The following is a 12822-nucleotide window of genomic DNA, read 5'->3' as shown; positions in this document are numbered from 1 at the left end:
ATCCTCAGGTAGAGGAAATGCTGACCATTTCCATAAAACACACACCAAGACCACATCCAAGACCACACTGGGATTTTTTTTTCCTGAGATAATTAAGGGCACATTTGGAATTTCTTTTTTTCTTTTTTTTTTTTTTTTTAATTTTTTATTGGATTATAGGTTTTGGGGTACATGAACAGAGCATGCAAGACAGTTGCGTAGGTACACACATGGCAGTGTGCTTTGCTTTTCTTCTCCCCTTCACCCACATTTGGCATTTCTCCCCAGGCTATCCCTCCCCACCTCCCCCTCCCACTGGCCCTCCCCTTTTCCCCCCAATAGACCCCAGTGTTTAGTACTCCCCTTTCTGTGTCCATGTGTTCTCATTTTTCATCACCCACCTATGAGTGAGAATATGCGGTGTTTCATTTTCTGTTCTTGTGTCAGTTGGAATTTCATGTGGAGCAGAGCATTTGAATTCAAACCAGGTTTAACTGGCAAATGGTTTTTAGGTAAAGTAATAGTTTGAAATACTTTCTCTAAAACTGTTTAAAATGCTCATACCTGGCTTTGATCTCAAGAATGTTATGCAGTGAACATAACGTCTATGATAGTATTTAGTAGGATGTGATTATTGTGGCATGTTCTTAGTGGGTTTACTCTTCAGCTGCCACGGGCAGGAGGTATGAGGGAGCAGTTTTCCTGGTTTATAGAGATGGTCAATTCCTACAATGTGTGGGCACTGTGCATTTTGTATCTAGTACCTAATTATAGTTTTGTAACCACCCAATGGGTTCACCTTGCCCACTGCCTAGACAGAATCAATTTCTCAAGTCAGGAGAATTCCAATTGAGAAAGAGCAGTTCATGAAGAGCTGGCTGTGCAGGAGACCAGTGTTTTATTAGTACTCAAATCAGTCTCCCTCAGCATTTGGGGAGCAGAGTTTTTAAGGACAACTTGAGGGTACAGGGAAGCCAGTGAACCAGGAGTGCAGATTTGTTAGAGGTGAAATCATAGGGAGTCAAAGCTGTCTTCTTGTGCTGAGTCAGTTCCTCGGTGAGGCTACAAGATCAGATGAGCCAGTTTATCAATCTGGGTGGTGGAAGCGGATCCATCAAATGCAGGGTTTGCAAAATATCTCAAGTACTGATCTTAGGGGCAGTTTAGGGAGGGTCAGAATCTTGCAGCCTCCAGCTGCATGACCCCTAAACCTAACTTCTAATCTTGTGGCTAATTTGTTAGTCCTACAAAGGCAATCTAGTCCCTAGACAAGAAGGAGGTCTGCTTTGGGAAAGGGCTGTTATCATCTTTGTTTGAAACTACAAATCAAGTTTTTCCCAAAGTTAGCAGCTTATGCCCAGGAATGAACACAGACAGCTTGGAAGTTAGAAGCAAGATGGAGTTGGTTAAGTTAGATCTTTTTCACTGTCTCAGTCACAATTTTGCAAAGGCGTTTCAATCTGGCAGCAACTTGACAAAGTATGTATTGTTGATTCCTCCGAATACGCTGAAAAGGAAGAAAAGATAAATCATCTTTCCAAAATCCTGCAGTAAGTGAATGGGACCAGTATTTCATTAATGGATGCAGTTTGTAAAATTCTTCCGCTAAACTAGAAGTCTTTATTCTGACCCTATACCTAATCCACAGGCTCTATCTTTATATTATTATTATTGTTGTTGTTATCTTTATATTATTATTATTGTTATCGATCTTCAATAGTCAAAATGTTACCAGAAAGGGGTCCCATCCAAATCCCCAAGAGAAGGTTCTCGGACTTCACACAAGAAAGAATTTGAGGTGAATCTATAAAGTGAAAGCAAGCTTATTAGAGAAGTAAATAAACAAAAGAATGGCTAGTCCATAGGCAGAAGAGCAACTGGGGCTGCACAACTGTTAATACTTATAGTTATTTCTTGATTACATGCTAAACAAGGTATGGATTATTCATGAGTTTTCTGGAAAAGGGATGGGCAATTTCCAGAACTGAGGGTTCTCCCCATTTTTAGACCATATAGGGTAACTTCCTGACACTGCCATGGCATTTGTAAACTGTCATGGCACTGGTGGGAGTGTTTTTTAGCATGCGATTGCATTATAATTAGCATATAATGAACAGTGAGCGCCGCCAGAGGTCACTCACATCGCCATCTTGGTTTTGCTGTATTTTGACTTGTTTCTTTACCACAACTTTTTATCAGCAAGGTCTTTGTGATCTGTACCTGGTGCCGACCTCCTGTCTCATCCTGTGACTAAGAATGCTAATCTCCTGGGAGTGCAGCCCAGTAGGTCTCAGCCTTATTTTATCCAGCCCTTATTCAAGATGGTGTCACTCTGGTTCGAACACCTCTGACAACAATGTTACCAGCAAACTCAAGAAACACATTAAACAGGTAACCAATTGTGTGTTTCTGCTGAGATGCACACCAGAATCCAGGTTTTAAAACAACAACAACACTGAACAAAAAATATTAATGTTATTGCTTTTCTTATGAACAAATCAAAGAGCGTATAACTTATTCATGTGTGTTCACTGAACACAAACATGGCACTGGAAGTACCACAGGTTGACAGTGGAGGATCCCATAGTCCTCTTTCCCAAGAAGCTTGGAGAGTATCTTAAGAAGCCCACATCAATAAATAATAGGAATATAATGCTAATATATGCAAATTGAGTAACGAACAGAGAACAATAACAGGGCAGCTCAAAGTGTAATTAATCATCTGGAGAAGAAACTAAAATACTAGAGAATTCTACACAAAAGAAAGAAACAGATTTGAATACTGCAATTGATTAAGTATGATCCCAAAGTGTCTATTTGTATGGAAGGAGGGCATGGAGGAAGGAGGGCCTGTGCCTATCTGGAAACAGTGCCTGTCATCACTAGAGAATATTGACAAATGGCAAGATGAATATGGGATAGGATAGCAGCAGCTTCATAGGTTTACATCTGGATTTGCAATTCTATCTTCTAGGGAGAGGTAACAAACATAGCTTTCTGGCTTGCAGATGAATTCCCTTTGTTTGGCAGGATGTTTCTAAATTCACTGGCTGTTCAGCACTCCACAGCCTCTATTGCTCTCAATTGCATTGTTTTGGCTCTCCTCTTGATTCTATGACCTGCTAAACTTCCTGGCCCCCAAAAGCATTTTGAGCATGCAACCCTGTTATGAGACATAATGATCCACCAGACATTTTGAATCTAGAGTAACATGCTAAGAACTGGATTATCAAGAACATTTTCACAAATGTGTAAACAGGTGTTAAAACAAGGTGAGAAAAGTTTTAAGATTTCAGGAGACAGATAAAATGTACCTGAGGTAGAAAAGTAGCAAAAGTGGGGGGCTGGGCACAGTGGCTTACACCTGTAATCCCAGCACTATGGGAGGCAGAGGTGGGTAGATCATCTGAAGTCAGGAGTTCAAGACCAGCCTGGCCAACATGGTGAAGCCCTTTCTCTATTAAAAATTCAAAAAATAGTTGAACATGGTGGTGAGCACCTGTAATTTCAGCTAGTCCAGAGGCTGAGGCAGGAGAATTGCTTGAACCTGAGAAGTGGAGGTTGCAGTGACCCAAGATCAAGCCATTGTAGTCCAGCCAGGGCAACACAGTGAGACTTGGTCTCAAAAAAAGAAAGAAAGAGAGAGAGAGGAAAGAAAGAAAGAAAGAAAAAGAAAAACAGCAAAAGAGAAAAAAGTAAAAAGAATCTGTAGTAGAATGGGCAAAATATAATAATTAATCAAATGTTAATTGCTATAAGAATAGGGAAATTGGTAAGATTTCAAATCCAAACACTTATACACCTATATAGTAATACAAGTAAAGGAAAAGCAGTAAATAAAGAAAAAAATCCCATTTTCATTAGTTGTTGATAAAGGGTTAACTGGGCATGGTTAATGCAATTAAACAATCCAATATATTAGAAATTGGGCCATGGAGGCTGATAGGCAAAACACTGTTAAACCAGAAGTACTGATTAATTATTTTATTGGACCATTAAACATCTGGCTGCCTTTGTTACTCAATAAACTTAAACAGTTCATTAAAAACCAATGAAACATGACAGAAAAAAAATTAGAGATTTTGTTTTCTTATTTCTTTCAGTTTACCTATGGATTAGAGGATTTTATTTCCTTTTGAATTCACTTCCAAAAGCCTAACGAAAAGTCACAGATGTTGCTAAGTAATGGGAAATAGCAACCCCCAGCTAAAAATCGAAATTGCAAATCTGTTAACTCTTCGGTGATTGCAAATAAGCCAAGTTTCAAAACTAAATAGGGAGGAAAAATTCCTTTTTTTGTGTGATATACACCGCTAGATATAGACTTTCTGGAATTTATTTACAACTCCAATGTTGACGCTTCTTGGCAACCATTCTTTTCAGGGCACTATTTAACAACAATAAGTAGATCAGAGCATTGGATGAAGAAGACTTTGAATTCATGTTAAAATATATATACATTTAATGGTATAAATAAATTACTAAAATTTCACCATACTAACCAATTACTGTAGTATTTCATTTATCTTCACATATACAGCTATATAAAGAGATATGTCTATATCTAGATCTGTAAGCTACAAGAATTGTATGATACAGCTTGCTTTTTAACTTTTATTTCTCACTTATTTCATTTCTGAATATATTTCTATATCAGATTCTTGATGGATATATACTGTTTCACTCATTTATTATTGAACCAAGTAACTTTTATTGCAAATGTGCATTGTCATTAATTTTTTCAGTTATAAATACTCTCCCATTGATAACTCTTGTCAAACATAATTGTGATTTTATGCGATTATGCAGTTTTGATAAGTTCTGAGAATTAAAATCTGTTGATTACACCAAGGTTCTTGTGTGTATTGCCAAACTAAACACATTAACTGAACTGAATGAATTAAATTACCGATATGATTTGACTTTGTGTCCCCACTCATATCTCGTCTCAAATAGGAATCGCCACATGTGGAAGGAGGGACCTGGTGGAAGCTGATTTGACATGGGGCGGTCTCTCCCTCGCTATGCTCATGATGGTGAGTGAGTTCTCATGAGAGCTGATGGTTTTAAAATGTGGACTTCACTCCTTGCTCTCTCTCTCTTCTGCCACCTTGTGAAGAAGGTGCTTGCTTCTCCTTCCCCTCCACCATAATCGTAGGTTTACTGAGGCTTCCCCAGACATGCAGAACTGTAAGTCAATTACCCTCTTTTATTTATAAATTACCCAGTCTTGGGTAGTTCTCTATAGCATGTGAAAACAGACTAACACAATGAGTAAGAGTATTAATTGTTAATTTAAGAGCCAACTCATGAGGATGCTGCTACAGCTGTGAGATGGAGGAAACAATGACACAGATTTTGAACATCTGCAAATCTATATATTAAGACAAACCAAGTAAATAGATAGCAAAACTGAATACTTGGAAAATATTTACTATAAAATCAGGTTACAAATTATACCTACAAACCTCACAGTACAAGCAGATAATTATAAACTTCCATTAGCCACAAACCTACCTGATACCAGTGTCTCTGTGGAAGGGAACAAAGGGAAGGAACGGAATGTCTGGCAGACATACACTCTCACTGGCTATCATGATTGTGGTGTATTCTCCATACACTTTCACTGGCTAGCATGACTGACCAATTGGAGATGGGTTTTGTCCCTTTCAGTAGAAGTTGGATGCAAGGAGAGTATACTAAAGACTCAAGAGGTTGGACTAGTCTGTTGCTTGTGAACTCTCAAAACCCACTTGTTAGAGAGCTCCCTCTAGAATTAGACCCTAGAATCCCAGGCTGAAAAGACATCGTTAGGTTTGGAATTAGATTGAGTAGGGCAGGGATAATACTGAAAAGTAAAAAGAAGGTACAGGTAAAGTGGAGAAGAGAAGAGAGTCAAGAAATTTCAGAGAGTAATCCACTATAACGTTAAAGCCTACATGAAGAGAACAGAAGAGGGAGCTGTGCGAAATGAGAAAGTTATTCTGAACCACACCACTTTCTAGGAGTTCAGGATAATTAATTTTACAAAAAATGAGCAACAGAAAAGTATTGAGGGTAATTTCCACACTAAGTAATAAAATAAAAATTAGAATAAGGAGAATAAGATCCCTATGTATTCTGAAACCACATCAGAGCGATATACCACAAGAAAGATCAAAATACACACCTTAAAAGTGAGTTAGAAGACATTAAGAAAACATTTTAAGGCATGATAGAACAATATTAATCAGAATTTTGAAAACCTTAAATGAGATGAAAAAGTCAGGAAATAATTAGAAATAAATGATAATGTTCAAATGGAGACTGAATTAGAAATAACATGAGTGAATGAACACACTAAATAATTACTTTAAAATACAAAAGAAATACAGAAACAGATAAAAATTTGGAGAGAACACTGCAAATAATGAAGTAAATTCATTCTATAGATAAGTGTGCCTGCAGAATGAAACCAGTAAGAAAATTAACAAATACAAAAACTCTAATTCAAGACTTCCCTGAAATTAAATAAATAGTCATCATTGAACATGTAGTTACTTATAGAATTAAGAATAAATTAGGATTGTAAAGAAAGCATGTAGTTTGTTATGGCTCTAGGCTCAGGCAATGTAGCTGTTATACAAGTATTAAGATGAGGGAAAGAGAACGTGGAGAGAACAGGAAAACAATTTTAAGGTTTGAAGGTATATTGTTGGTGGTAGAATTAACAATATTATTCTGAAATGCCTGTGTATAAATGCACATAAAGTAAATTTGTAATTATGGGATACTTTAAGTCTATATATAATACACTGTATCCTTAAGAACCAGGATTCTCAGAAGGAGACACAGACACAATGCAAAAGAAATTACATTAAAAACTCATCTTAAATGTACATCTTAATATAGCAGAAAGCAAGAAAACTCCCAGAAACGACTATAGTTGGTCACGAAAGCCTGTCTGAATAGGCTTTGGCCACAGATGGGACAGTTTGAGCTTCAAAATTATAGTAATTTTGATTTACTGAAACCCACTAAATGTGTTTAAATCGGTAAGTTAATAAAAACATTAAAACAAAAGCTAATAAGTAAGAAGATGGTTGGAAACTAATATATTATCTTGAAAAGATGAAAATAAAAGAAAGTATCAAGCATTTTTTCCTGCCATTCCTGTATGAACTGTACCATCAGGGAATAAAATATTCGTGGATAAAAGAAAAGCTTGTTTTATAAAGGCATCTAAATGATAAATGAAAAAGCAATTAGAAAAGTCAAATATCACCATACTGCAACCTCCCAATGAATTAACGGATCCAAGCATTGAGTATCAGCAGTCACTAATAACACCAAAGATAGGCCATCCAGATTTTATATCCTTGCTGTATTTTCACTAGCTGAGGGTACAATCTTGACTAAAGATGCAATCAGCAATATTCAGACTGTGAAAATCTCTATAGCTCAAAACCCAAGGGTTCTTCAACAGATAAACAGCAAAGAAAAGAAAGAGATGGAGGAGTTAGTGTATTAAAGGACTCTTAAAAGTTATGAAGATAAAATCTTGTTAGATAAAACTATAAAGAGAGTCAAGAATATGCTCACTATATAAAAGTCCAGATTGCGGGGAGTGAATGTGTGAGGCCGTGAGCCTTTTGAGGGTACAGAGTATGAGACTTCAAGAATATCTGGGATGACTGACAAATGTGATTGCTAGACTTGGATTGTGTTTGCCTTATAATATCTCACTAAGTTAGACATTATTATATTTTTCTGAATCTGTTTCATTTTGCAGTAAACACACTGATGCAAAAGAAACGAAAAAAAATCCTACCTATGTGAAAGGTTCTTTTCCTCCTACCAATTGACAATACTTGCTATGGTATTATTTTATTTCCTTTCTTCTTTCTGTCCTCTGTTTCTTTTGCACTATCACTGCTAATTAGCAGTGTCTTGTATTTCCTTTACATTTCTTTGACTGCAAAAAAGTGAGTATTTTCTCATTTTTATATTAATATATTTTTCTTTGAGAGATTTTCCTCAGTGCTTTTTTCTTTTCTTTTTTTTTTCTTTTTTTTTTTTTTTTTTTTGAGATAGAGTATCACTCCTTCACCAGGTGCCAGGCTGGAGTGCAGCAACGTGACCTCAGCTCACTGCAACCTGCTCCTCCAGGGTTCAAGCAATTCTCCTGACTTAGCCTCCCGAGTAGCTGGGACTACAGGCGTGCGCCACCACGCCCAGCTAATTTTTTTTGTATTTTTAGTAGAGGCGGGGTTTCACCATGTTGGCCAGGATGGGGTCGATATCTTAACCTCGTGATACGCCCGCCTCGGCCTCCCAAAGTGCTGGGATTACAGGCGTGAGCCATCGTGCTCAGCCCTCTCAGTGCTTTTTAATCTATTTAGTCATAGCTATATGATTGCTTTCTAATTATTTTCAAATAATTCCATATTAAGATTGTTGATCACATGTCTGATCAATAAATTCGATATCAAAATTTTTATTTTGTATATGATACTTTATTAACTATTTAAAAGTTCATATTATATATGGTTAAATATGTGTATTCTTCATTTTAATTATCCTGGTTTTATTTTACATTCAAAAAGTCTCCCTTTACCTCAAAATAATCGCAATGTTTGCTCATACTTTTTTAGTTCTTACACAGTTAACCACTGCATTCCCATGGTGACATTTTTTTTGTGGGCGGGGGGGCAGAGTCTAACTCTGTTGCCCAGGTTGGAGTGCAGTGATGCAATCTCAGCTCACCACAACCTCTGCCTCCTGGTTCAAGTGATTCTCCTGCCTCAGCCTCCCGATTAGCTGGGGCTACAGGGACCCGTCACCGTGCCCAGCTATTTTTTTTTTTTTCAGTAGAGATGGTGTTTCACTATATTGGCAAGGCAGATCCCAAATTCCTGACCTCGTGATCCACCCACCTTGGCATCCCAAAGTGCTGCGATTAGAGGAGTGAGCCACCACACCCTGCCAACTCTTAATGGTATCTAAAAACATTGATTAGTTTGTACAATGTATATAAATAAAATCTTATTGTATATACTCTTTTACACCATGACTCTTTTGCTCAAACTTATGTTTTTGAGATCCTTCTTATTGATCCAAAGTGATATTCTACATAGGTATATGTCCTACACTATTCATCCGTTATTGCCAATTTCTGTTATTACAAGCAGTGTCACTGTAAACATCATGTATGTGTATTTTAGTAAACATATGTTGGTATATTGTTAGATATATCCCTATCAGTGGAAATGTTGATCTTGGTGTGTGTGTATATTTTGCCTTTGTACATATTGTCAAGCAATTGCTGAAGTGGTTGATAGCTGCCAATGCTACACATTCTCACCAAAATTTGGTGTTAGTCATTTTATTTTAGACATGATGTCAATATGGTCTTAATTTGTATTTCTGTGATAACTAATGAGGTGGTGTATCTTTCTGTAAATTTATCAACCGTGTTGATAGCCTCTTTTGTGAAGTGCCTCTAAACCTCCTGCCTTTTTTTCTCCATCTAGTTGGCTATTTTTTTTAATGATTTGCTGATGTTCCTCATGTATCGTGGATAATAGTCTTATCAGAAATTTGTACTATACATGTAACCTTTAGAAAAATAATAAATTTTTGTTAGATGTTTTTCCAAGTATTTTATTGATAATGCTATTTTTAAATGGGAATATTTCTTAAATTTATTTTCTATTCGTTCATTGTTACATTGAAATAAAATTGATTTCTTATGTTGACCTTTTGTCCAGCTATCTTGTGAATTTATTTAGTAAGTCCTAATTCCTATGTAAAAATTCTTTCAAATGTTCATACCATTTATGTCATCAGCAAATGATGACAGTCTTATTTCTCCCCTTTAATGGCCTCTACCATTGGTTTCCTGTTGTATGACACTAGCAAGGAATGGTACTGTAGTGTTGGTAGAGGATGTTAAAATAGAGGAAACGTTTTCCAACATGTTTCACTTAAATTACTCTTTATCATATCAATGAATTTCTCTTCTAATCCTAGCTTAATAAGAGGTTTTGTAGTGACTAGATGTGATAATCATATGTTTTCTATTTTTTTTGTTGTTGTTATATAGCAAATGTTATGATTCATTTTTAAGGATTTAAGCTAATGCTACATTTCTGGAAGAAACACAATTAAATGTGATATTGCTTTTAAAAAATTATCCTAGATTTGATAACATTTTCTTTGGGAAATTTTTATTCAAATTTATGGGATATTGGATTATAACTTTCTTGCAATGCCCTTATCATATACTGTTAATAAAGTGCTTCTGGCCTCACAAAATACATTGGAAAGTATAGCACGTTCAATGGTGACCCCCAAAAAGATATGTCTGTAGCCTACCTCTTCAGAACTGTGAATGTGAATGCCCTTATTCGAGGATGTTTTGACAATGCAATTAAGTTAAGGTTCATAAAATGAAGTCATTCTGGATTTAGTGTGGGCCCTAAATCCAATGATAGTTGTCCTTACAAGAGAAAGGAAGAGGGAGAATGGAGACACAAAAAGACAAGAAGTCCTACATAAAGACCCATGTGAAGACAAAGGCAGAGATTTTAGTTACCTGTGACCAATCAAGGAATTCCTATAGCCTGAGATTGAACAAAGCAAGGTAGGATTCTCTGTTACAGACTTCAAAAGGAGTGAAGCCCTGCTGGCACCTTAGTTTTAGACTTACAGCCTCCACAACTGTGAAATAAGAGATTTTAGTTGTCTTAAGCCATCAGATTTGTCATGTTTTGTTACAGCAGCCTTGGGAAACTAACAGATGAAATGATCCCTCTGTTTCTACATCTGGAGTTTACATAAGATTGGTGACTATTTTTTCCTTAAATGTTTATGAGAATTCATTTATGAAGCCAAGTGATCTGGAGGATTAATTTATAGAAACTATTTTAATTAAAATTCTATTTCTTTAAAAGATATAAGAAACTTCTAATTTCATATATGATTTTGAGGGAACTTAAGTGAGTTGCACTTTTGTAAGAAAATTTCATGTAAATATTCAAATTTATTACACAAATGTTCATAATATCCTCTATCATGTTTTGTCAATTAAACTTTAATTTTGAAATAATTGAAGATTCACATGCAAATGCAGTTGTAAAAAAAGATACAGAGAAATCCATAAATGTACCCTTTACCATTCCCTCCAAAGGTAAAATCTTCTAAAACTATAATACAATATCAGAACCAAGATATCGGCATTATAAAGTTAAGATACAAAACATTTTCATCCCTAAAAGTATTCCTTATCTTACCCTATTAAAACTGTATTTACTTCCCTTCTATCTCCACTCATGCCTTAAAACCTGGAAGCTACTAGTCTATTCTTCATTTCTATAACTTAATCATTATACTTTATAGTATGGATATATCAGCTTGATTAATCATTCACTGATTGAAGGACAGTTGGGTTGTTTCCAATTTTTGGCTTTTATTAGTAAAGCTGCTATAAACATTGATGCACAAATTTTTGTATAAAGACAAGTTTTCAGTTTCCTAAAATAAATGATCAGATGTACACTGCTGGGTCATACAGTAAATGTATGCTTATTTTTTTTTTTAAGAAGCTGCTAAACTCTTCTGCAGAGTGACTAAGTGGTTTTATATTCCTACTAGCAATGGATGTGTCATCCAGTTTCTTTACCAGACTTGATGTTGCCACCAGTTTTTAGTCTGGCCATTCTGATATGTGTGATGATAGTTCACTGTGGTCTTAAGTTTAATTTATTTAATGCATAGTGACATAAAGCATCTTTTAATGTGTTCATTTGATATTTGTATATATTCTTCAGTAAAATTTGTCATTTTTACCAATTTACTTAATGGATTGTTGGGATTTTTACTGTTAAGTTTTGAGAGATTTTCTATATTCTAGATACTAGTTCGTAGTCGTTTATGTGGTCTGTAGAGTTTTTCTCCCACCTTATAGCTTATCTTGCCAGACTATTATGAGAATTCTTTATAGAGCAAAAGCTTTAATTTTTATGAGGTGCAACTTATCATCTGTTCTTTTGGATCATGATTTTGGGGCCAAGTTCAAGAAGTATTCATCTAGCCCTAGATATTATTTTCCAAAAATTTTATATTTTTTCATTTTACATTTAATTCTGTGATCTATTTTTCATTAATTTCTGTATAAGATGTTGGGGAGGTTTAAGTTGAAGGGTTGTTTTTGTTTTGTTTTGTTTTGCCTGTGGCTATCTAGTTCCTCCTGCACTCTGTTTAAAAATCTATCCTTCCTCCATTAAATTGCTTTTTCAACTTTGTAAAAAAATAGTTGCCTAGCCAACATGGTGAAACTCCATCTCTTCTAAAAGACAAATATGAGCTGGGCATGGTGGCAGGCACCTGTAATCCTAGCTACTCAGGAGGCTCAGGCACCAGAATCGCTTGAATCTGGGAGGTAGTGGTGACAGTGAGCTGAGTTCACACCACTGCGCTCCAGTCTTGGAGACAGAGTGAGACTTTGTCTCAAAAAAACAAAGGTGAACATATTTGTGTATGTCTATTACTGACTTCTCTATTCTTTTCTCTTGTTTCATGTATCTGTCAATTCCACAAAGTCTTGCTCATCATAGCTATATAAAAAAGTCTTGATATTAGACCAACTGATTTGATCCATTTTATTCTTATGTTTCAAAATTAACAATAGTCTCTATATAAACATTAAATCTTACTGGGGTTTTGACAGAAATTGCCTTAATCTGTATTTCCATTTGTGGAGAGCAGATGCTCCTTTTACCAATCATAGGGGGCAGCATTCTTCAACAATTCAATAAAATGTTAGATATAGGCTTTTTAATAGCTGTGTTATTGTCAAGTTAA

At 35.7% G+C, this 12822-nt stretch overlaps 1 long non-coding RNA gene across 1 annotated transcript in view; it reads right to left on the bottom strand.

Annotated features, from left to right (window-relative positions):
• Positions 1–347: 347 nt before the first annotated feature.
• The window catches only part of LOC118146282 (uncharacterized), a 122262-nt gene continuing 109787 nt past the window's right edge, over positions 348–12822 (bottom strand). Inside the window, exon 4 of the long non-coding RNA XR_004731904.3 lies at positions 348–1486. This is a non-coding gene — a long non-coding RNA (uncharacterized LOC118146282). The remainder of the gene's footprint in view (positions 1487–12822) is intronic.

This window comes from Callithrix jacchus, chromosome 12 (genome assembly GCF_049354715.1).
Source record: "Callithrix jacchus isolate 240 chromosome 12, calJac240_pri, whole genome shotgun sequence".
Lineage (NCBI taxonomy): Eukaryota > Metazoa > Chordata > Mammalia > Primates > Cebidae > Callithrix > Callithrix jacchus.
This window is presented reverse-complemented; position numbering and strand designations above follow the sequence as displayed.